Source organism: Ascaphus truei, chromosome 4 (genome assembly GCF_040206685.1).
Source record: "Ascaphus truei isolate aAscTru1 chromosome 4, aAscTru1.hap1, whole genome shotgun sequence".
In the NCBI taxonomy this organism is placed as follows: domain Eukaryota; kingdom Metazoa; phylum Chordata; class Amphibia; order Anura; family Ascaphidae; genus Ascaphus; species Ascaphus truei.
Window position 1 is genome coordinate 271,363,260 of NC_134486.1, and position 26,723 is coordinate 271,389,982.

Here is a 26,723-nt window from a genome sequence, read left to right on the forward strand (position 1 = left end):
AGGGGCGGAGCCAACTCCCTGGCGGAGAAAGCTTCAGAGACGTCTGTGGGACTGCCTCCTGCCTGGAAGCCTGGGAATAAGGTAAGGACAAGATGCTGATGGGGCATGGGGGCCAGCCTGGGGTCACCCACCCGACCCCTGTCACCCCCTGCCCGTCACCCCATGCCTCTGTCACCCTCTGTCACCCCCTGCCCCTGTCACCCCCTGCCACCCCCTGTCCATATCACCGCTGTCACCCCCTGCCCCTTTCACCCCCTGCCACCCCGTGTCACCCCCTGCCACCCCCTGCCTCTGTCACCCTCTGTCACCCCCTGCCTCTGTCACCCCCTGCCTCTGTCACCCCCAGTCACCCCCTGCCCCTTTCACCCCTGCCTCTGTCACCCCCTGCTACCCCCTGTCCATATCACCCCGTCACCCCCTGCCCCTGTCACCCCCTGCCACTCCCTGTCCATATCACCCCCTGTCACCCCCTGCCCCTTTCACCCCCTGCCACCCTGTGTCACCCCCTGCCACCCCTGCCTCTGTCACCCTCTGCCTCTGTCACCCCTGCCACCCCCTGTCCATATCACCCCCTGCCCCTGTCACCCCCTGTCAACCCCTGCCACCCCCAGTCACCCCCTGCCTGTCACCCCCTGCCCCTTTCACCCCCTGCCCCTGCCAACCCCTGCCACCCCGTGTCACCCCTGCCAACCCCTGCCACCCCCTGCCTGTCACCCCCTGCCCCTTTCACCCCCTGCCTCTGTCACCCCCTGCCACCCCCTGTCCATATCACCCCGTCACCCCCTGCCCCTGTCACGCCCTGCCTCTGTTGCCCCCTGTCAACCCCTGCCCCTTTCACCCCCTGCCCCTGTCAACCCCTGTCACCCCCTGCCCCTGTCACCCCCTGCCTCTGTCACCCCCTGTCACCCCCTGCCTCTGTCACCCCCTGCCCCTTTCACCCCCTGCATCTGTCACCCCCTGCCTCTGTCACCCCCTGCCTGTCACCCCCTGCCACCCCCTGTCCATATCACCCCCTGTCAACCCCTGCCCCTGTCACCCCCTGCCTCTGTCACCCCCTGTCAACCCCTGCCCCTGTCACCCCGTCACCCACTGCCCCTGTCACGCCCTGCCACCCCCTGTCCATATCACCCGCTATCACCCCCTGCCCCTTTCACCCCCTGCCACCCCGTGTCACTGCCTGCCACCCCCTGCCTCTGTCACCCTCTGTCACCCCCTGCCCCTGTCACCCCCTGCCCCTGTCACCCCCTGCCCCTGTCACCGCCTGCCCCTTTCACCCCCTGCCTCTGTCACCCCCTGCCACCCCCTGTCCATATCACCCCCTGTCACCCCCTGCCCCTGTCACCCCCTGCCACCCCCTGTCCATATCACCCCCTGTCACCCCCTGCCCCTTTCACCCCCTGCCAACCCCTGCCACCCCGTGTCACCCCCTGCCACCCTCTGCCTCTGTCACCCTCTGCCCCTGTCACCCCCTGCCTCTGTCACCCCCAGTCACCCCCTGCCCCTTTCACCCCCTGCCTCTGTCACCCACTGTCCATATCACCCCCTGTCACCCCCTGACTCTGTCACCCCCTGCCACCCCCTGTCCATATCACCCCCTGTCACCCCCTGCCCCTGTCACCCCCTGCCACCCCGTCACCCCCTGTTTGTCACCCCCTGCCCCTTTCACCCCCTGCCCCTGTCACCCCCTGCCTCCCCGTGTTACCCCCTGCCTCTGTCACCCCCTGCCTCTGTCACCCCCTGTCTACCCCTGCCCCTGTCACCCCCTGCCCCTGTCAACCCCTGTCACCCCCTGCCCCTTTCACCCCCTGCCCCTTTCACCCTCTGCATCTGTCCCCCCCTGCCTCTGTCACTCCCTGCATCTGTCACCCCCTGCCTCTGTCACCCCCTGTCCATATCACCCCCTGCCCCTGTCACCCCCTGCCTCTGTCACCCCCTGTCAACCCCTGCCCGTCACCCCCTGCCCCTGTCAACCCCTGTCACCCCCTGTCAACCCTTGCCCCTGTCACCCCCTGCCCCTGTGTGTGGGGGGGAGAGTGTGTGTGTGTGTGGGGGGGGGGGGGGAGTGTGTGTGTGTGTGTGTATCAGTGGCTGTGTGTGTATGTCTGTGCAGGCCAGCAGTGACTGTGTGGGTGTCTGTGCGTGGTCAGTGTCTTTGTTGGTCTGTCTGTGTGTGTCTGTAGGTCATTGGCTGTGTGCGTCTGTGCAGGTCAGAGAGAGAATGGGGGGGGGGAGAGAATGGAGGGGGGAGAGAATGGAGGGGGGGAGAGGGAGATGGGTGGGGAGAGAGAAGAGGGGATTGCAAGAATGGGGGTGGGGAGGGAAGGGAGAGAAAATGGGGGGAGAAAATGGGGGGGAAGTAGAGAGATAATGAGGGACAAGGCCGCCAACAGGGGGTCTGCCGGGGTTTACGTCCCGGGCCCGGTGAGTCAGTCAACCACCCTCTCTCCACCTCTCTCTCTCACTCTCCCTGTCTCTCTCACTCTCCATCAGTCTCTCTCTCTGTTTCTCTCCATTTCTCTCACTCTCTGTTTCTCTCACTCTCTCTGTCTCTCTCACTCTCTCTGTCTGTCTCTCACTCTGTCTCTCTCACTCTCTCTGTCTCTCCCACCCTCTCTGTCTCTCCCACCCTCTCTCACTCTCCCACCCTCTCTCACTCTCCCACCCTCTCTCACTCTCCCACCCTCTCTCACTCTCCCACCCTCTTTCACTCTCCCACCCTCTCTCACTCTCCCACCCTCTCTCACTCTCCCACCCTCTCTCACTCTCCCACCCTCTCTCTCTCCCACCCTCTCTCTCTCCTACCCTCTCTCTCTCTCCCACCCTCTCTCACTCTCCCACCCTCTCTCTCTCCCACCCTCTCTCACTCTCCCACCCTCTCTCACTCTCCCACCCTCTCTCTCTCCCACCCTCTCTCACTGTCCCACCCTCTCTCTCTCCCACCCTCTCTCACCCTCTCTCACTCTCCCACCCTCTCTCACTCTGCCTCCCTCTCTCACTCTGCCTCCCTCTCTCACTCTGCCTCCCTCTCTCACTCTGCCTCCCTCTCTCACTCTCCCACCCTCTCTCACTCTGCCTCCCTCTCTCACTCTGCCTCCCTCTCTCACTCTGCCTCCCTCTCTCTCTGCCTCCCTCTCTCACTCTGCCTCCCTCTCTCACTCTGCCTCCCTCTCTGTCTGCCTCCCTCCCTCTCTGCCTCCCTCCCTCTCTTCCTCCTTCCCTCTCTGCCTCCCTCCCTCTCTGCCTGCCTCCCTCTCTGCCTGCCTCCCTCTCTGCCTGCCTCCCTCTGTCTGCCTCCCTCTCTGTCTGCCTCCCTCTCTGTCTGCCTCCCTCTCTGTCTGCCTCCCTCTCTGTCACCCTCTCTCTGTCACCCTCTCTCTGTCACCCTCTCTCTGTCACCCTCTCTCTGTTACCCTATCTCTGTCACCCTCTCTCTGTCACCCTACCTCTCTCTCTCTCTCTCTCTCTCTCTCTCTCTCTCTCTCTCTCTCTCTCTCACCCTCACCCACTCTCTTCGTTTTTATCTTTACTGCCCTATACCTACACCGAAATAACCTATTCTGCTTTCTTCCAGATCTGACTCTCAAGTTTCACACGGGGGACATTAGAAGACAGGTAAGGAACACCTCCCCTCCAGTATACTACCTTGAGAGACTGCGGATCAGGTAAGATCCCAGGTGGGATTGCTGCTTTGGAAATTGTTAAGAGGGGGCATCCTGACACTGGTTAATGCGTTCAGAATCATTCACATCTGGCTTTTGTTTTTTTGAGGTCATCCGACACACACACACACACACACACACACACACACACACACACACATACACACACACACTGTACTTTTCGAAATAAACCTACGTTTCTATGAAAATTTAAGTTTTGTTTTTTTTGCGGCCCACCTACACTTAAACCTAGTTTATTTGGCCCTTGTTAGCATTTGAGTTTGACATGCTTGCTTTAGAGGCTGCGGGGGTAAGTACAATGTACCACTAATGGTGGAAATTCCCTGAGGGGGTGTCCCTTTGGGAAAAAACCTATGACCTCATACATGACTTGTTAGGTCTAAGAATGGTTCCAAACCCCTGGCATGCTCTCCTTAATAGACCCCAAGAAGATATAACAAAAACAGCCCTTAAGCTAATTAAACCTATCCTAACTAGATTCTGTATTGCAGCCTCTTAGCGACTAAAATGCCCAACTATATTAGAGGTTGAAAAAAGACTATGGCGGACCCTCCTGATGGAAAAACTGACAGCCATTCTTAATGATAAAGTGACTTAGTTTGAGGTGGTCTGGGGACCTTGGATGGCGAGAAACCGTGGCTCTAATCATCAAGTGCTTACATTATACATACAGCTAAACCCCGTTATAACGCGGTCCTCGGGGTCCACCCCGAGACCACCGCGTTACTAACGGGGTCGCGGAAAAAAAAATGGCCGCCGCTTTAGCGCATATTCATCCCGCGGGACAGGAGATGGGAGCGGGGATGTCCCTCCGGTCCCCGCTTCCCCGTCACCGCGGGCCTCCATGATGCAGTGGCTATGTCGTGCACTTTTAAAGCAACTGCGCATGCTCAGTATTAGTAAGTCAGACATTTCGCACATGAAGCAGTTCCGGTCTGCACCAGCTGTATGAGCCATGTGTCCGGCGAGAGCAGGGATCTGACACGCTGTTCCTGCACCGCTGCTCTGTGCTGAGCCTTGTTGATCATCTCCTACCCCCTGTGTGCCGAACTATAGTCCGCACCATGCCTCCCACCATCCTGCACCACAATGCTGCGGGTAATGCCAACCACTGTGTGTGTTTGTCTCAAACAGTGTGGAGTGATTGTGTACGCAGTGCCATGTGTCGTTTTGTCTGTTATTGTGTCGTGTGTTCTGCTGTTAAATCATGCAGTGCTATGTGCATGTATGGTTGTGTATTGTCATTGCGTCTTGCAGTCTTGTGACTGTGGCATGTTGTCATTGCATCATGCAGTATCCTGTTGTGCTTTTTATAATTGTCAGCAATTAACAAATGTCTTCTGATCCGGAGAATGGCATTTAAGTTAATAGTTGTGATTTCAAAGCCACTGAAGTGTTGGATGCTATTTATGCTGGAAATAACAAACTGCCTTAAGTACAGTAGTGAGTGACATTTAAACCATGTGGCAATCATGTGGCAATCATATTGAATGACTGGTGTGGGCTGTCCATGTTGTGTAACCCCACTTTGAGGTGGTAGCCAAACAATTTCAGATTGTGACCACATTCCCTATAATACTTAATTTTCAGTGCAGTGAGGCACTCTGATTGTTATATCCTGTTCGTGTTATTTTGTACATTAGTACAGCAATACAATTACAGATTACCTGATAGCTGTGCAACATCTGAGTGTCATGTGCCCTGGACCTTTGTAACTACAAACTGGTCTGCAATTCTCTGATATGACAGGCTGCCACACACACTTAAACACAATTCTGCCTGTGTGTTCAGTATTCTTGTTTGAACAGACACTAAAGCATAAGGTAACCCTACAAAGGCAGAATAAATCAATACAGGAAAAACTGCTATAGATGAATACGTGGACGTTTGCTATACAGTGTAGGTGTAAACATTAATTGGGAGCCATTTACAGGTGTGAGAGAGAATGAATCAAAGCCTGTTACAGGCGTATGAATGAATAAAGTTGCTGGATGCCTGCAATAGGTGTATAAACAAATTATTGAAAGGGAGTGTGCTATAGATGTAGGAATAACTATAAATGGGAGTTTGCTATTCAGTAAATGGGAACTGCTAGAATTGTATGAATCAATTTTAGCCTGCTGTGTGTGTGAGTGTCTGTGAGTGTGTGTGAGTGTGTGTGTACAGTGTGAGCAATGAGCAGTGTGCAGTGTGTGCAGTGTGTGTGCAGTGTGTGTCAGTGTGAGCAGTGTGTGTGCAGTGTGAACAATGAGCAGTGTGTGTGCAGTGTGTGCAGTGTGTGTGCAGTGTGTGTGCAGTGTGCAGTGTGTGTGCAGTGTGTGTGCAGTGTGAGCAATGAGCAGTGTGTGTGCAGTGAGTGTGTGCAGTGTGCAAAAAAAAAAAATTGCGGTATAGCGAGGCGCGTTATAACGGGGTTTAGCTGTATTATAAAACCCTCATCAGAGAGGACCCACAAGTATTGTATTGTATTGTATGTCTTTATTTATATAGCGCCATTAATGTACATAGCGCTTCACAGTAGTAATACATGTGGTAATCAAATAAATAACAGATAATATAAATAACAGATCATGGGAATAAGTGCTTTAGACATAAAAGTAACATTAAGGAAGAGGAGTCCCTGCCCCGAGGAGCTTACAGTCTAATTAGAGAGGACCCACAAGTAAAGCCACAGTTTAAATAAAGATTGTTCACCAAACCATGTACCCAAGAAAAACATATCAAACTGTCGCTGACCTTTGTTCAGAAAGAAGTGTGATCCTGCCAACGCAAAGCACCAACCTTCCAATAAAGCATGTTTACATGAAGTTGCTCCTGAAATGTACCTAACCCCCTTTGTTTTATTTTTTGTCTTTCTGTATCTTCATTATGATATGTATTATTGTGTTTAAATGTTCCCATACTCACCCCTCCCAGTCTTCCTTTTTTTATCCCCTCCCCAAAAATCTTATTAATAAAAAATAAAGTTAAAAAAATAAAACCAGCGGCTTCCTTAAAAAAAAAAAAATTTGCACACCGAGATTAGTACTCCACTTCAACACAACTCAGTTGAACCCTCTCAACATAATTAAACAATAATATATATATTTTTTTTTTTTAAATCATGTTTTCATCAGTTTCAGTCACTGATGACTACAGCCCAATGTCCTCAGATACCGTAATAGTCCCTTAGTCTTTCCGTTTTTTTTTTCAATTCTTTAGTAGTATATTTATTTTTAAAAATGAGGGTTAGGAAGTGAACACACTTGTGTGCTTCGCTTCTGTTAAATGTACACACTATTAGTATCTGTCACATACAGTACTCTACAGCAGGCCTGCACAACCCGTAAAGTGAAACGGGGCAAACTGCTCCAAGGAAAGCAGATTCGGGCCGTGCTTTAATTGAAATAATTTAATTTCCGCGGTTATTACAAAAAAAACTCCCTCACCCCCCTCCCACTCACTACTCTTACTTGTGGCGGGGTCTGACGATCTGCGGCAGAGTCCGGCGATCTCCGTTTTCTCCCACGTAAATTCTACTCTTTCCCATGCCGGTCCTGAAAAAATTGCCGTGCGGTGTCAAATGATGCTGTGTTACCATGGCAACGGGACGCCGTGAAGTCACGGCGTCACACAATGTAGCACCGCATGACTTCACGGCGTCCCGTTTCCATGGCAATGCAGCCATTTTTTCAAGATCAGCAGGGGAAAGAGTAGAATTTTAAGGGGATAAGATGGAGATTGCTGCACCACGCCGTCAGACACCACCCGCAGTCCCGGCCTCCGGACCCCCCGGGCCGCATGTGGCCCACGGGCTGTATGTTGTGTGAGGCCCAGTGGCTGGAACAGCAAGAAGAAGTGCGGATATAATGGGGTCACAGGCAGGGTTTCAGAGCAGGCAGCAAAGTAACATTGTCGGGGCACAGACAGAGGTAAAGGCCGTCAGCGAAGAGGCAGGAACAGGATGGGAATGCAGGAACAGAACAGAGACACGGGAACAGGACAGGGGCATGGGAACAGGATGTGAATGTGGCAACAGGACAGGGACGTGGGAACAGGAAGGGGACATGGGAAACAGTAGAGGGAAATCTGCAAATGCGCACCTTTTTAGCTCAGCCTTGGCATCCTGCTCTTTATCCAATCATTCCCAGAGGCAATCCCAGAGGCAATCAATCTCATCCCATGCAGATTTAAGTGCATGACCTAAGGTATCTTTAGCTGGGTTCATGGCTTCATCTTCCTTTTTCCCAACCCTTTTCCTTTGCAACTACCCCCAGAACAATTCTGCTAGTCGCTCTAGGCTAGGCCTGCACAACTTGTACAGTGAGAAGGGCCAAACTGCTCCAAGGAAAAAAGTTTGGGGCCCCACGGGTAAAATCATCATCTTCATCATCATCATCCTCATATCTACCCCAGCACCCTTCATCATCATCATCCTCATATATCTACCCCTGCACCCTTCATCATCATCCTCAATCTCCCCCAAAAACCCTCATCATCAACCTTTGCGAGACTCCCCATCGATCTCTCATACCCCCATCTCTCCCCCTCACCCATACACATAATACCCCCCTGCACACCACATACATCCCACCCCCCTGCACCCCACATCACTCTCCCCCCCTGCACCTCACATCACTCTCCCCCCCTGCACCTCACATCTCTCACACCCCCTGCACCTCACATCTCTCTCCCCCCTGCACCTCACATCTCTCTCCCCCCTCTGCACCTCACATCTCTCTCTCCCCCCTGCACCTCACATCTCTCTCTCCCCCCTGCACCTCACATCTCTCCCCCAACCCATTTCAGCAGTTCTCTGCCCATTTCAGCAGCCCCCCAGCCCATTTCAGCAGCCCCCCAGCCCATTTCAGCAGCCCCCCAACCCATTTCAGCAGCCCCCTCAACCCCTCATGGATAAACTACTCCCCCCCCCCCCCATGTTACCTGATCGCGGCGGCAGTGGCAGCAGCAGAGGTGGTGGCGGAGGCAACAGATGGCGGCAGGGAGAAGCGCAAGGGATGCGCGCTCTAGCAGCAGACTCCGGAAGTTCTGGGTCGCGCTACACTGCTAGAGCGGGAAAGGGGGGGGGAGCGGGAAAGGGGGGGGGGGAGCGGGAGAGGGGGGGAGACCGCTGTCACACACTGCTGGAGCGCGCTCCTATTGGAGCGCGCTCCTTCCTTCCCTACCAGGGAAGTGGGGGTGAAGTGGGGTGTGAAGTGGAGGGAGCCATTGCGGGCCGCACAGGGTGTCCCGGGCCGTATGTTGTGCAGGCCTGCTCTAGGCTGTAGCATAACTCGGCTCCTTTCATAATGCATGCTTTCCTGGTGTTGCAGCCTCATCTTTACTTCCTTCAGTAACTTCCACGGTAAGTTGAAAATCTCCTATCTTCTTTACCTTAGGTAGCTCTGAAGCATCAGCGGTTCCGTGCTCACACTTATCGATAAAAACTTCTTTATAATCCCTGTACCGGTAACACATAGATTTAGAAACAGGTATCCCAGGCTCTGCACAGGAGTCAGTGAGAGACAAACTTGTCTTTAAAGTGGGAGCCATAGAATCAGAACAAGGGAAACCCAACACCCCAGAAAACAAGTGAAAAGTGAATGTGTCTTTCTAGCAGAAACTTTGGAATTAGCTATAGAAATATCAAGCACTGCAGGGAAACCAGAGACAGAGGAACTTGCTTTTACATTTCAGGCTTTAGAATCAGTAATAGGAATATCACTCATTGCAGGAAAATCACATAGTTCAGAAAAAGCAATGGGAAGTATTCTTGTCTCTGAAATGGGAACCGGTGAGTCATCAGTGGTCACACCAGGTACTAAAACGTAATCAGGGAAACACATGCTTGTCTCTGAAGTGGGAGTCTTAGAACCAACAGGGGTTAAATTAGGCATTGCAAAGGATTCAAAGAAAAGTGTGCTGGTCTTTGAAGCAACAGCTTTAGCATCAGCAATAGAGGTTTTAGACAAAAACAAGCGTATATATACTGTGTATTTATATATATTATTTTTTTTATTTTTTTTTATTTTTAAAGGGAAAAAATAAATGTGTTAATCAGTGCAGTATATTATAATTATACAAAAAATATTATATAACCAAGTGTGGAAATACAATTAGTGTCACTCCTATTACACATCAAAATACAAAAACATAAGATTTTTTTTTACAATTTTCAAAAGAGGATTAATATCCATATAAGGAACATACAGTACAAAAAAAACCATTAAAATCAGTCACAAATGGATAATGTTAACCAATAGTCAGAGATGGCGTACAATAGCAGCTTTAGAAAGGATTTCTTCAGCCTTTGGAAATGTATTTAGGAAACAAAAGTGCAAAAAGACATAATAGTAAGTACTATGAGTAATGTTTACTAATTAAATAAACAAACACATTACACTTTCCTGAAATATAAATAGCTTATCAGCTGTACAACTCTGTGACGGAGCAGCCTGTAGGTGAGGTCAGATACGAGTCTATACATGCACCTTTGGGTAAACCATAATATTTGAGTGCTTTTATTTGCCACAAAAACAACTAAAACATTGTGGCTACTGCCCCTTTAAGGCAAAACATAAATCATAAAATGAACACCTATTCCCTTTAGGGAAACAAAATAAATATTACTCCATCACATTCTAACTTGGCCGCCTGTTAAGCTAGTTACCAACCCCAAAACATATAACACAGTAGTACCAAGACCAGAGAACAATATAGAATGTTTTAACTGTGTGTTCTGGTCCGGCGTCTCCAATTTCTCCAGGCACTTTAGGATGCAGGCGGTGAAGTCCTGCTGCTCCTAGTATGTTTTTTGCCCTTCTTTGTGCAGGCTTTTCTGCAGTGTGGGGCTTTGGGTTCCCCACTGTTGCCAGGCAAAACCCTCTGGTCAACAAGCCTGGATCCCTGCGGGCTGGAGCTCTGTTGTCTGTGATCCTCTCACAGAACCTCCAACAGGTACTCAGACAGGTTCTCATTTCCTGCCTTTTATACCTGTTTCATCAGGAGTTTCCCACATCACCTGCACGAAACCCAACAACAGTGCAGTCTCCTGATGCTTGCAAAGGGAGTTAACCTCTTGACTCCCTTACAAACTCTTAAGGTACTTTTAAGATGCATGAAATATCCATGAGATTTCTTTGCATTTTTCAGTAGTTTATGAGGCACTGGTAAGTAAGGCACTTATTGGTCAGTAAGGCACTGTGTTGCATTGCCATGCTAAGCTCTTTGACACACAATACAAACATTTGGATAGGGATGTTTGTGTTAAGTACTGTAGATAATAGGCACATTGTATATCACAGGGTATCATGATGGCGTACCTTGCTCATTGCTTAATGGTAACTTTGATTACTAAGGGTTAATTATAATAGTTAATGCCGCTCTGCTAAAGGCTCCAGCTATGCAATTTATTTCCATCATCGGTAACAGATTGTAACGCTAGTGCTCACCATGAACAAGGCGGGACCCGGTACTGAGGTGGGAAAGTATAGAACTGCGCACCCACAGCAATGGAGGCACACCTGGAGAGTGGCTGGTCAAGATCGCTGGGTCTGGGTTGGAGAGAGTGGGTTAGTCTTGATACTTGCTGAGGTTGTAGGTAGGTGCCAGGAGAATAATCAGAGTCCGAGATGCCGAGGTCAAGGTTTGGAGCCAGTAGTTTGCCATGGTCAGGGATGGAGAAGGTCGGAAGATCTGAGGCAAACCAGGGGCGATAATCCAGAACAGAGTCCAAAGTCTAGCCGGGTCGGTACACAAGGAGGCAACCAGGAACAAGGTAAGAGGCACAGGGAAAACAAGGCAGAGACAAAGACATGGGAACACAAGGCTACCAATAACAATGCTCAGCCAAAGAGAAAGTGACAGACTTGAGCATATGTTGAAACAGGAGTCCAAAGAGAGAAGGGGGTGAAGTGGAGGAGCGAACTCTGCGGAGGCATGGATAGGCTGTGAGAAGCAGGAGACAGGTGAGGGAGATATCAGAGTTGACACGCAGCTGGGGAGGGGTGCACGCACATCACGTGTGCGCACCGCGTGGGGCGGCTGTGCGGTACAAGCGCAGAAGCAGAGCCAAGCTCCGTGGGAACCTTGAAAGCCCTCCGCCGGCGCGCGCATTCTGTAAGGTGCGCGGGAGGTTGTACAGCAGGGGGCAAGGAGGAAGCAAGCCACAGGGGACGCGCTCTCAGATCACTTGCCACGGGATGCTGTGCAGCAGGAGGTAAGGAGGGAACATGCCACAGGGAATAATGTTACACAGATAATGTGGACATCATACTTTTATGTAAAATAATACGAAAATAGTGTTCATTTTTGCAAAATGGTCTCTTTTGCCAAAATGGTCCCATGAATAGAGGTAGTGAACGGAGGTAGCTGCAAAGGTTAGTAAGTGCTGTAATTTAAGAGATAGTGGTACTGTAGACAGATGAGTGAGAGACGCACAGAAGAAAAAGAATGGATCGACAACAGAATAGAAGTACAATACTCTACATGGAAAAAAATTATACCAAAAACAAATGTTTTTTTTGTGATTAAACAAACAATTGTGCAAGTTTAATGCTAAGTAAAATCAAACAAAATATTCTTTAAATGTAGTGAAACCCAATTACCTAAATACAAATTTGTTGAGCTTTACAACGTGTGCTCTTTTCCTAAACTTGCATGTCTTGACTATTTAATTTGCTCTTCACAATTAATGCAAGATCCAAACCATATCATCTTTTGTGTGCTAGTAAATATAACATGCAAATTAAATAAGATAAACATAAAAGAAAAAAGCTCTTCTGTTAGGAGATTAAAAAAAAATATATACAATAGCCCAGTAAATAATGAAAGAAAATTGAAAGATTAAAGAAATACATGACTGCAATATAATTTACAAAAAATATGTGCCTGGAAGATTAACATTTACTGACTAATTTTCTAGAAAAATAACTTGCAGAGAAAATCAACAAGCATGAAGCCAAAGGGGAACCTCAATTGAGATCCATGAATATATATCTATGTAGACAGTGACAGGCTATCCTATGGGGTTTTCCCCCTCCTCATGCCAACTTCCTGAGTGATAGAAGTGTAGATTGCACAGGGATCTGTGATAGCCAATTGTCGTTTGATAATAGAGTCAATGACATCACACCAATCATATGGTGTAGCGGTAAAGCATAGCTCCCAGTGTATGACGGGGTCATGGGTTCAATTCCTGCATGGTATGCTAAAATTATTGGTGGTGGGGGGAGGTGTGTGTATATTAGCAAAAAAACATTGAATGTTATAAAAAAAAAAAACTTGAAGATGAGTGCTGTGCATGTGGATGCAGCCTGATGAGGCGAGGAGAGAGCTGCAGATGTCGGTTAAATCCTCGTGCGGCGGCCATTTCGTGATCCCGGTTATAACGCGGTCTCATTATGTGGACCCCGAGCACCTCTCATGCCAACTTACACCATGTGTAAGAGATGTGTGCAGAGGAACATATAATGGAGACCGAGGTGGGTGAAATTATATATTGGCTTTATTGAGCTTGTTCCTTTATCAAGGCAAAACAACAAAATAACAATTGACACTAAATGTCCATTCCTTGTAACCCTTGCTCAGCTCTTGCAAGGCGTCTGTAAGCTTAATTTGGAATTCTGAATATAAAGAAAGAAAGAATCCCTTTAGTGTGGCACTAGAGAGGTTCACCCTAATTAAAACTTAAATTTTATTATATCTGATTAAAATAAATTGTTTGGAATAACCACATACAAAAAACAAACATACAATGATATTAAAAGACGGAGAGGTGTGATAGGGTGTTTAGTGGAGGTATAATTATATATAAATACCTCTCTAATTAATACTTAGTGGACCCTATAGTAAGGGTGATCGCTATACTGGATATGTATAGGTATATATCAGACGCCTAGCCAAAAGCAATGGAAGGAGGTAAAGGCAGATGAATATGCTTAGCTGTTGGATGTGAGACTGAGTATATTGCTGGCTGAGTTGAAGCAGCCACTACTCACTGCACATGGTGTCATTAAATATACTGTTGTAAGCTTTATTGTGACAGGTCTAGTATGAGGCCAGCCACATTCACTGCAGATATATAGTAGATCAACCCTAGGGCCCCCGATGAAGCCAGTTACGGTGAAACGTACGTAGGGTACGTCTGACGTCACCGTCACGTGACGTCGGCTCATCGGTGAGGTGTGTGTGATATACTGTCTGAGTGCTTCGTAGACTGCGTTCGTGGGCAGCAAGAGCACTCAGACCCTAGGGTTGATCTACTATATATCTGCAGTGAATGTGGCTGGCCTCATACTAGACCTGTCACAATAAAGCTTACAACAGTATATATTTAATGACACCATGTGCAGTGAGTAGTGGCTGCTTCAACTCAGCCAGCAATATACTCAGTCTCACATCCAACAGCTAAGCATATTCATCTGCCTTTACCTCCTTCCATTGCTTTTGGCTAGGGGTCTGATACATACCTATACATATCCAGTATAGCGATCACCCTTACTATATGGTCCACTAAGTATTAATTAGAGAGGTATTTATATATAATTATACCTCGACTAAACACCCTATCACACCTCTCCGTCTTTTAATATCATTGTATGTTTGTTTTTTGTATGTGGTTATTCCAAACAATTTATTTTAATCAGATATAATAAAATTTAAGTTTTAATTAGGGTGAACCTCTCTAGTGCCACACTAAAGGGATTCTTTCTTTCTTTATATTCACTATGTGTACACTCCCTGTGAGCACCACCCTCCCCTAGCAATTGTTTGGATTAGATTCCCTCCTCAGCTTGAGCAGAGTTTACAATCTGCAGCTTCCAACTGCATGCAGATTTCTTTTCTGTTAATTTGGAATTCTGTCTGATGTCTGGATTCTATTTCTACTATCCTAGACTCGTGCCATTTCATGGTATCACTTAAAGAACATTTAAGAATAGCTATCAGCTCTTGAAGCTATCCTTCTGCACTTCTTTTTCCACTCAATGCAGTTTCCAGTTCAGCTTCTTTGGAGTTGAATCACAATTTCACATCTCACAGTAGACTCAGAGCAAGGCTTAAATCTGTTTCCTTTTCTCTATTTCTGACCTGCAGCTGCTCGTGCTCCACCTGGACATTGTCCAGCTCCAGCCGGGTACTCTCATTAGCCATGTGGTCTGCTCTTCTTCTGTCAGCCCAAAGGTGAGCTAGGGAATCTGTGTCTCACAAGGCTTTTTACAGAGCTCTCATGAGTCCAGGTGGAGACTAGTTAATTGAGTGGCTGTAATCAACTCTCTGTTGGATTCCCAGAGCTCTGAGGCTGCTTTATTTGAACAGTGATAAGTCCCTGTTACAATTTATTTATTTATTTATAAAATATTTTACCAGGAAGTAATACATTGAGAGTTACCTCTCGTTTTCAAGTATGTCCTGGGCACAGAGTAAAACAAATAATACATGGTTACAAGTACAGTTACATAAATGAACAGGGTATACATTATATACAAGACATTGCATGCACAGTTAAAGAAAATATATATTATGAGCGTATGAAACAGTTACAGACCAGGTTAAAATGTGAGACAGCCTTAGATTTGAAATAACTTACTGTAAACTGGTGATGGATGTGAGAGTCTCTGGTAGGTTGTTCCAGTTTTGGGGTGCACGGAAGGAGAAGGAGGAACGTCCGGATACTTTGTTGAGCCTTGGGACCATGAACAGTCTTTTGGAGTCTGATCTCAGGTGATAAGTGCTGCAAGTGGTAAGGGTAAGGAGCTTGTTCAGGTAGCTAGGTAGCTTGCCCATGAAGAATTTAAAGGCAAGACAGGAAAGGTGAACTTTGCGCCTAGACTCTAGTGTTGACCAATCTAGTTCTTTGAGCATTTCGCAGTGATGTGTGTTGTAGTTGCATTGGAGAAACCATAAGCCCAGGTATTTAAAACTAGTGACAGGTGTTAGGGTGGTTAGGATGTCCCTGCCACATGCATTGTTTTTTTGTCTTTTAGTTAAAAAGCTACCTACAAAAGCACTTCAGCATATGGTTTAAGGTGGCCAAGCTGCCCCAGATGAGGATGCTATAACTCGCATTACTTCTATTTTAAGGTAATCTGGGGGCTATAATTGACCGCAAAACCTTTGTCTCAAACAATGGCATAACATTTCTATTATACCTATAATTAATTGGTTGTGATCCAGCCGCCTTCTCCGAATAATGGCACTACATCTGCATTAAGCCAGTCTTATGTGTAGATAGGGAATGTGACTAAGAAGACCCCATATTATATCTATATGTCTTGATTATTGTAGTGGTATTTAGTAGCTCATAATTACTTCTAGTTGCAAAAGAGCTGAGACTCTGCCCTGGAGTTATCAAAGTGTGATTCGCTGTATCGTGCCTGAATCAGAGATATCCGCCATTTACTTTTATGGCAGATGTTACTGATTCAGGTGCGATGCAGCTTACTGAGCTTTGTTGACTCCGGGACGCTATCTCGAATTCTAATTCTGTTGGCCTCGGTCCTAATTTATGTTGATGAGCTTCAGTAGAGGGGAGTTTAAAAAAAAAGTAGATAAGGATTTAACGTAGTGGGGCAGTTTTGGCATAGTTACATAGTAGATGAGGTTGAAAATACATAATGTATGCTGGGGATAATGGTGAAAAGCAGGGTTGCAGACCTGTCTAAGACATGTGAATGTGCTCACAAGTGATCTTTTTATTTGCTATATGCAATACGGTGGAGGTTTCTTGGTACCTTTTTCACCCACCATAACTTAAAACGTATATGTATATATACTGTATATATTAGCCTTTAATTTGTTTATGAAAGTTATCTAAATATATTCATTGATTGATTTGTTTTTTGTGAATTCATTTAAAGATTTATACTTTTTTTCCAACCTTGTAATTTATTTGTTTGTATGTTATAATGTACAGAAACCTGGTTCCTTTTGCTTTACTGTTGATTCCACTACTTTAGTCATTGTGAGGGCAGTTGCAATGTCTCATGACTAAAATCTGGTAAAGCTTTTGTCTCTTCTGCTTGCTTAGGCAAATATTTGGTAGCTTATACAGTAGCAGACTGCTAGAAGAAGGTTCAAGTATTTGTTCTTCTGCAAATTTCAACCCACATAACTTCCACATATTTACTAATCATTGTACAAATGTCTTCCCTTTTTGAAGCAGTTCAAGCACAGTTAGGCTAAGGCCCCGCTGCATGCGCCCGCATGGCCGCCTTGCTTGCCGGCGGCGCATGCAAGTTACTGCACCGCGATTTACAGTTTGCAGATAACTTTTTCGGCGTGGGGGGCGTGTCAAACGGGTCGGGCACCGGAGGGAGATGTGGCGGGGGGAGAAGAGGGAGAGCCATTCAGGGAGGTGGGGAGAGGGAGAGCTATACACGGCTGCCTAACTAACAGACTTCCCTCCCGTAGCTCCTTCCTCCTCCCCTCCTTCCCTCCTCCCGGCTGACACGTGCACCACGTGACGCGACAGACTTGCAGAACACAAGCCGCTGGTAGCTCCGGCAGGCTGACGTGTCACAGCATGCAGTCAGCCCTGTCGGAAGGAGGCACTGGGGGCAAGCACACATCAGGTAAGGGGCTGGTGGCCTGCATGCCACCGACCGCAGCGGGGCCTCAGCCTTATGACTGGTACACAAAATACAAAACATAATGTAACCCTCCTTACCCAGCTCCAAAGGAGTTCAAATTGACTATATACTGTACATGGCAGTGCACAGTTTCTCATATCTGTTCAGGGTGAACGCTGGGCATGGATGCTTGCATGCAACAAGGATGGAAGCCAGGAACATTTATAAACAAGAAGTGCTTTATTGGACATCCATCAATAATGCTTCACAGACATTGGCATACTTCCCACTTGACTGACAACTCATGGCAAATAATAAAATGCGACTTCATCCCATCTGTAGCCCTCACTACTATGCTTGGGACGTACTTTGCTTGTTAGACACAGTAAGGATTAAATTGGCAGTCTCTTGCATAGAGTTAGTGATGCCCCATGTTAAATGGACCTCTCTGGAATACACTTCAAGCTGCTAAAAAAAAAAGAACACGCTACAGGGTACCACATACTACTTCGATACCGATCTTATCAGGATAGCACTAGGGACTTTCCGATTGGCCCAATCTAAACACACTCCAGAGTTAGTAACACAGATCTCGTTACTAAAAATAATGCTTCCTCCCATTTAATAGTGATAACAATATCAGAGTTAATACATTAATCTACACACAAACCTATATACAGGATTTACAGTGAGGATCCCAGGAGAACTCTGATGAACCTGTTTCTAGAACATTGGGTGGAGCTATATATACCCTTCTATCTCCCTATAATTACATCACTGGTCAGAAGACATACAAAGGAGTGGCATCCCTTCTGCAAAATCACCCAACATCAAATGATGTGGAGGTAATAACCCGAGTGGTCCCACACTGTTAACCCATTAAACGATATAGTAGTCCCAAAGGGGTACTACTGTAGTGCCCACGGTTATTCTAACACAAACCAGTGGCAATCGCCAAAGAGACCCAGGAACACGCAGGATACATGCCTTAAACTTGTCAAACTAGACCCCACATTTCTGCATTGATTAATGGCCCATCAGATTAACAGCGGGGGTCCCTGGCAGTCCCGTTCAAACTGAATGGGACTACCAGGGACCCCTGCTGTGTTAATCCTATGGGTCATTAGTCAATGCAGAAATGCCTTAAACTTTTTTATATTGTATGTCTTTATTTATATAGCGCCATTAATGTACATAGCGCTTCATAGTAGTAATACATGTGGTAATCAAATAAATAACAGATAATATAAATAACAGATTATGGGAATAAGTGCTTTAGATATAAAAGTAACATTAAGGAAGAGGAGTCCCTGCCCCAAGGAGCTTACAGTCTAATTGGTAGGTAGGGAGAACGTACAGAGACAGTAGGAGGGAGTTCTGGTAAGTGCATCTGCAGGGGGCCAAGCTTTATGTATCATGTGTTCAGAATATCCACAGTGCTATTCATATGCTTCTTTAAGTAAGTGTGTCTTAAGGTGGGTCTTAAAGGTGGATAGAGAAGGTGCTAGTCGGGTACTGAGGGGAAGGGCATTCCAGAGGTGTGGGGCAGTCAGTGAAAAAGGTTTAAGGCGGGAGAGGGCTTTAGATACAAAGGGGGTAGAAAGAAGACATCCTTGAGAAGAACGCTGTCTGGATGGTGCATAACGAGAAATTAGGGCTGAGATGTAAGGAGGGGCAGAAGAGTGTAAAGCTTTAAAAGTGAGGAGAAGAATGGAGTGTGAGATGCGGGATTTGATCGGAAGCTAGGAGAGGGATTTCATGAGGGGAGATGCTGAGACAGATCTAGGAAAGAGTAGAGTAATTCTGGCAGCAGCGTTTAGGATAGATTGTAGGGGAGACAGGTGAGAGGCAGGAAGGCCGGACAGCAGGAGGTTACAGTAATCAAGACGGGAGAGAATGAGGGCCTGAGTCAGAGTTTTAGCAGTCGAGCAACAGAGGAAAGGGCATATCTTTGTTATATTGCGGAGGAAAAAGCGACAAGTTTTAGAAATGTTTTGAATGTGAGGGGCGAATATGAGAGATTAGTCGAGTGTGACCCCTAGGCAGTGTGCTTGGGCTACTGGGTGAATGATCGTAGTTCCAACAGTAATGTGGAGGGAGGTAGTAGGGCCAGGTTTGGGAGGAAGTATGAGGAGCTCTTTTTTTAGCCATGTTGAGTTTAAGGCGGCGGAGGGTCATCCAGAATGATATAGCAGAGAGACATTCAGAAACTTTGGTTTGTACAGCAGGTGTAAGGTCGTGTGTTGAAAAGTATATTTGTGTGTCGTCAGCATAGAGGTGATAATTAAACCCAAAAGATGCTATTAGGTCACCTAGACAGAGTGTGTACAGAGAAAAGAGAAGAGGTCCCAGGACAGAGCCCTGGGGTACCCCCACAGAGAGATCAATAGAGGAGGAGGTGTTAGCAGGAGACACTGAAAGTACGATGGGAGAGGTAGGATGAGATCCAGGATAGAGCTTTGTTCCGAATACCAAGAGAATGGAGAATGTGAAGGAGAAGAGGATGGTCCACAGTGTCAAATGCTGCAGAGAGGTTGAGAAATATGAGCAGAGTGTAATTATCCCTGTCTTTGGCAGCATGGAATTCATCAGTTATTTTAGTGAGGGCTGTTTCGGTGGAGTGAGCAGTGCGGAAGCCAGATTGTAGAGGGTCTTGGAGAGAATAGGTGTTGAGAAAATGGAGCAAGCGAGAGAATACAAGACGTTCAAGGAATTTAGAGGCATAAGGCAGGAGGGAGACAGGTCGATAGTTAGAAAGACAGGTAGGGTCAAGCTTGCTGTTTTTGAGTAATGGTATGACTGTTGCATGTTTGAAGGAGCATGGAAAGGTTCCAGAGCAGAGGGAGGAGTTAAAAATGTGTGTGAGCGTAGGGATTATAGTAGGAGCAAGAGGTTTTAGGAGATGGGAGGGAATGGGGTCAAGAGGGCAAGTGGTAGAGGGAGAAGAGGCGATCAACAGCAACACATCCTCCTCTGAGACAGTGGAAAAAGAGTCAAGGAAGGCAGGAGGAGAGTTAGGAAGAGGTGTAGGATGGGAAGAAGAAGCAGAGGGGATGTTCTGACGTATGGATTCCACCTTTTCCTTAAAATAGTCTGCAAAGTCCTGAGCGGAGATGGAGGAAGGAGAGGCAGCTGAAGGTGGTTTGAGTAGAGTATCAAAGATAGAGAACAGTCAGCGTGGGTTAGACTTGTGCATGTTGATTAGTGAAGAAAAGTAGGCTTGTTTAGCTTGCGAGAGGGCAGAGTTGAAACAGGATAGCATAAATTTGTAGTGAAGGAAGTCTGCGAGAGTATGAGATTTCCTCCAGAGGCGTTCAGAGGAACGAGTGGAGGAACGCAGCATGCGCGTGTGGGATTTTAGCCAGGGTCTAGGGTTAGAAGGGCGAGGGCGGCAGAGAGAAAGTGGGGCATGTAGATCAAGAGAGGAGGGCAAGACAGAGTTGTAGTTCCTGACCAGGTTGTCAGGGTCTGTAGCAGAGCTGAGAGAGGAGAGGGAGGAGCGCAAAGTGGACTCAAAGTCAGGTAAGTGAATAGAGCGCAGGTTTCTGCAGAACCGGGGGGTAGATGGAGGTGGAGAAGGGGAGAAGCGAGATAGAGAGAATGAGATGAGATAATGGTCAGAGAGAGGAAAAGGGGAAATGGAGAAATTGGAGAGAGAGAAGTTTTTAGTGAAAACCAGGTCTAAGTAGTGGCCATCCTTGTGGGTGCTGGCTGCAGTCCACTGTTGAAGGCCAAAAGAAGAGGTTAGAGATAGAAAGCAGGAAGCCCAAGAGAGAGAGGGGTCATCAATGTGGCAATTGAAGTCCCCATGGAGAAGAACAGGGGAGTCTGAGGAGAGAAAGAAAGAGAGCCAGGATTCAAAGTGAGAGAGAAAGGCAGAAGGGGGATGAGTAGAGGTAGGTGGGCGATAGCTGACCGCCACATGGACAGGGAGAGGAGAGAAGATCTGGACAGTGTGAGCCTCAAAGGAGGGAAAAGCAAGAGATGGAGGAATAGGAAGGGTTCGGTAACGGCAGAGAGAGGAGAGCAGGAGTCCCATGCCTCCACGCATGCCATCAGTGCTCGGAGTGTGGGAGAAGGAAAGGCCACCATAGGAGAGGGCAGCTTCCAGAGCAGTGTCAGACTGAGTGAGCCAGGTCTCAGTTATAGCAAATAGGAGCAGAGAGTGAGAGAGAAAAAAGTCATGTACAGAGAGGAACTTGTTAGAAAGGGAGCGAGCATTCCAAAGGGCACAGGAGAAAGCGAGAGAGGAGGGAGGGTTGCAGGGGATGGGTTTGAGGTTGGAGGGGTTGACACCAGAAGGAGTAGAGGTTGCAATTGGCAGGTGAGGACGAGTGCATGTAGGAATAAGGCAGGGACCAGGATTGGGAGAGATATCCCCAGATGCAAGGAGGAGAAGCATGGATAGAAAGAGGATGTGTGAGGATGATTTGTAGGGGTGTTTTTTAGTGCAGGGGATAAAGCTGTGTGGTGTCAGGGGACGCAGGTAAGAAAGGAGTTCATGTGAACAGAGAAGTGGTGAAGAAGGAGAAATGGAGATATATAAATAGAGTTAGAGACATACTGAGGCTGGTAAAAAGAAGTGCATAATTTGAGAAGAAGTGAAGTCACAGCAAATATAAATGGTAAAGGCAGTATCACAGCAGTAATGATGCAGTCTGGTATAGATGATATCCTCCTTTCCAGCGTAGTTCAAATGCAGGAATCAGGGCCAGATGGGGGTGTCCACTTCTTCTTCACTTCTTTTGAACTTCCTTTTAAACGTGAGTTGTTCAGTAGTCCTGCCACTTATAATGGGCCACTTGGACATGGGCTGCAGGCAGACTAGCTGTTCTGACTGAGTTTATATGGGCCTAAAAAGTCGCCTGACAGTTTGGTTCTGTCTGCTTAATTAGCACATTCAAACAGATGGTTTTCTACACAGGGTGTTCCCTGCCTAGGTGTCAAAGCTTAATTCAGTTAAGAGTTGCCTTAAACTAGCCAGGTTACACCCAGCACATACCCAGAATGTAACCGGGCTAGTTTAAGGCAAGCTTTAGAATACTTGTGATCTCGTCTGTACATACAGTATACCTTAGAATTTAGTGGATAGCCTGTTAATAATTGAAGGGGTTGGTTGTTAGGTTAGTGGGCATCTATACAAAGACCATTATATAGATACCTACTATAAATTACAATTTTTATCAGCATGGTCAAGTGATACGATTGCAGATTTCAGACTAGAAGCCTCATTATGGTCCTTACTCTTTATTAAACAGCATATGGATAAGTGATTTGGCAAAATGTATGTGTTCATGTACTGTACTTTTTAATTTCTGTGAACATTTTATTCACAGAATTTGATATAGTTTTGTATATCTTTTCTCTCCTTACTGTATAGTGTGGAGGATTTATTACACACATTTAAATTGTTGAATGAGAAATGTATGTTTTTCTAAAACTATCTATACTTTTATTACACTGATCTACATGAATGCTTTTCCTTATGTCATACTGAAAATAAACATTTATCCAGTGTGTGAAAATACAGATCCTTTGTTCCAATAATTATTGGTTCAACACAGTTTTCTTTGGAGTTCCAAATATCATTTATAATTCTAGAGGCAGTTACAAATAAGCTTCAGGCTTGACGGAAGACAGGTTCTTCGGCTATGTATTTCTGTTCTTACGTATCTACTCTAACACATGATTCATATAGTTATTTCCTAGCTACTAAATTAACCTATTCGTTGACTATTAAACAGTAATAACATTAAAAAGCCGAAAAATGAGTATAATAATAACAAAAAAATAGAACAAAACATAAGCCTGATTGTACTGTACAACCCATATTCTTATCTAAACATTGGATAAATTAGATGTTATGTACCAACTCATGTTCCACTGTGTCACAAACAATAAAATGTTTACCCTAACTACACTGTAAATGTGCTTCTTTCTCACATCCTAACATTACAGAATAGAGCCTGGCTAACAAAATCGATTATAGCAGACAGCATGGATTCCAAATCACTTGAATTCCACTTACACATACAACAACCACATTGGAATCTTTCACTGAAATGTGTATAGTTGTATGAAGTATGAAGTCAGCATAGGAGTTAATCCCTTTTAAGAGATCTTAAATGAAATATACTGTACTATGTTTGCTATTGTTAACTATTTTGGAATTTTTTTAGTAATTAATTATTGAGAAAATAAAGAATATTAACTTTTTTTTGTTGTTGTAAATATCCATGAAATTGCTGTACACTATAAGCAAGAAAAGCATGTGGAGAAGAGCAAATAAATAAACTTTACTTCTAAATGTAAGACTGTACTCAAGCGGATATTATTAATTGGTGTCTGTAATAACACTATATCATTTGTACTTCAGTGGAAGATGAAAGATAAAGTGTACAGTATATGCTTGTTTTATAAGGACCTTGAATTGTTGCTCATTGTCTTCTCTACATTAAGTTATATTTCTACACGTTCATTTTACATCATCTTAGTTGGTTGCAATTTAGTCTATACCCATAAGAATGTAATGAATGCTTCCTTCACTACAAATGTATACGATCCAGTTTCAACTCTGCCACCTCTAAGACTGAACAAATCTACTTTTCTTCACTAATCAACACTCATAAGTCCAACCCACACCTTTTCTTCGATGTCTTTTACTCTTGACTCTTTACCACCATCTGTTACCTGTTTTTCTTCCTCCATTTTACCTCAGGACATTGCTGACAATTTCAAGACCAAGGTGGGTTCCATTCATCAAGGAACTCCCTCAGTACCCACATATTCTACACCTCCTTTCCTAACTCTCCTCCTACCTTCCTTGACTCATTTTCCTCTGTCTCAGATAAGGAAGTCACACTGCTAATCTTCTCTTTTCCCTCTGTCACTCGCTCTCTTTACCCTATTCCCTACCATTTTATCAAACCTCTTGCTCCCAATCTAATCCCTAGAATCACACATATTTTCAACTTCTTTCCATCTCCTTCAAGCAAGCAACAGTTATACATTTACTTAAAAACAGCAATCTTGACCCTGTGTCTATAATTATTGCCCAGTCTCTCTCCTGCCTTTGCCTCTTAACTCTTTGAATCTCTCTTCTATAGAACAATTTGGATGCTAATGTGACAGTCTTCCAATTCCTCTGGTTGGGGTCACTCTAATCCTTGGTAGGTACCCCATCTCCCACTCCTAACCTGGGTCGGGCATGCCTCCTGGATGGATAAATCTTTTGAGTAAGTAATTCGCGTACTTAACCTGCGAGGGTTCACAAACCAGATGACTTGCTCCGATACTCCACAGCCACAGGGATCGCCCCAAGAGTCCATAGCCACATGGACTATTTCCGGGCAGTACACCAGAGGAACAAGTGCATCTTTTAATAAAATCTGCTAATTCAGGGGAAAGAGCCTCCTACGTGTGGGTGTAGATACATATACACACATACACACATACACACACACACAAATAAATCTGATCCAAATTGTGAAAGATGGGGACCTGTCTCACTCTCAGTTCGATCCGGATTTGATTTCTTTGTTTGCATGCGAGTTGCATGAATTGTTTTTTACGTATATCGTGGACTGTATCAAAGTAGCAGAAATTGAAGAGCAACACTGTGGGCACAAACAAGACAACAGTGACGTGAGGCTTAATATCTGCCTGCCACGTATTCCGTTGCTTGTTGGATCTATGAACCCGGATGTCTTCTACTACCTAAAATCTGTCTGAATTTACTTTTCTTTTATTGAGAGAGATGAAGGGTTGCCTCACTCTCAGCACAGTTGCAGTCCAAATGCTTCTTTTGATACACACTTACAGCTGGGTTAGTCCATAATCAGACTATTTAATTCTGTATTCTCTCAAGTGAGTTTTATAAAGCGAAACATCTCTGGTGCAACCCAGCTTTCATCTTTGTGAAGTATATCTGAACTGAGTCTTCAATACTGTACTCTATATTATTTTGGATGGTGACTACAGTATATTCAATATTGGTGTTTTCTATATCTCATAGGAACTTTTACATTTGAGTGTTATTGCTATAACAATTTAACAATAAAATAATTGTGCTGTGTTTATATGCCAGTGTGTGCTTCTCTCACTTGCACTTGACATTTTCTTCAATTGCACAGATATATTTCAATATATTTGGAGATTTTTTTATTGATATTTACAAGAAAAACGCTCTTTACATTTCATAGCTTTATTTAGAGCACTTAGTTCACTCTTTGAAAACTCCTTGAATGCCTTCTAATCTCATGCTTGTTCGGTTTTCTTACCTCCTATTCTCTACTAGATTTTCTACAATCTGGCTTCCGAACTGCTTACTACACCAAAACAGCCCTTGCCATAATAATGGAGGACCTCCATGCTGCCATAGACCAAGGTCATTGCACCCTTCTTATTACTCAACCTCTTTGCAGCCTTTCATACTGTGGACTATCCTCTTCTCTTTCACATTCTCCATACTCTTGGCATCAGTAACAGAGCTGTGTCCTAGATTTTCTCTTACCTCTCACATCCTACTTTCAGTATATCATTTGAAAACACCTCCTCTTCTGTCGATCTATCTGTCGGCGTACCCCAGGGGTCTGTCCTCGGAACTCTTTTTTTTTAACTTCACACTTGCTCTCTAGGTAACCTTATCAAATCTATTGGGTTGAAATATCATGGTATCAAATGGTATTCTGATGATACACATTTACCTTTCAATCCCTGACCTTCACCTGCACAAACCAAAGTCTCTGAATGTCTCTCCGCTATATCATCTTGGATGGCCCTCAGCTGACTCAAATGAACATAACAAATATGGAGCTCCTGATCATTTTCCCAAGCCTGGCCCTACTACCCCATTCATTATTACTGTTGGCAGCACAATCATGCACTCGGTATCACAAGCACGCTGCCTAGGTGTCAAATCCTCAGCTCACATTCACAATGTAGCTAAAACCTGTTGATTTTTTCTCTGTAACATTGCAAATATATGCCCTTTCCTCTTTTACACTACTGCTAAAACTCTAACACAGGCCCTCATCCTCTCCCATCTTGACTATTGTAACCTTCTACTGTCCAGACTCTCTCTCTCTCTCACCTGTCACCCCTACATTATATCCTAAACAAGGCTGCTACTAGAATCTATTTTCTCTCTCATAAATCTAAATTCCACTCCTGGCTTCCTATTAAATTCTGTATTACTTAAAAAAAAAAATCTCCATCTCTTCTGCCCCTCCTTAGATTTCAGCCCTAATTTCTTGTGTGATTGTCAGCTTTTCACACACAGACGAGAGCCAACACAGGTTCGAAATATTGAGTAATTTATTGACCCATGATACTTGTGATCACAAAGAAAGTCAGGCAGACTCTGCTGAGGGCAGTCCTCACAGAGCTCTTATACAAAATTGCATACATTGTTAACATTGGTTCCTAGGCAGATAATAATGACATCACTCAAGCATTCCCTGTGCACAGGGGTTACTTCCTCTTCTTAAACCTATAG

At 45.7% G+C, this 26,723-nt stretch overlaps 1 long non-coding RNA gene across 1 annotated transcript; it reads left to right on the forward strand.

Moving 5' to 3' along the window:
- Positions 1–8,862: 8,862 nt before the first annotated feature.
- LOC142492079 (uncharacterized) lies at positions 8,863–25,607 on the forward strand. The gene is made up of 3 exons (XR_012800719.1): positions 8,863–9,024; positions 24,334–24,462; positions 25,524–25,607. It is a non-coding gene; the product is annotated as an uncharacterized LOC142492079 (long non-coding RNA).
- Positions 25,608–26,723: the final 1,116 nt, after the last annotated feature.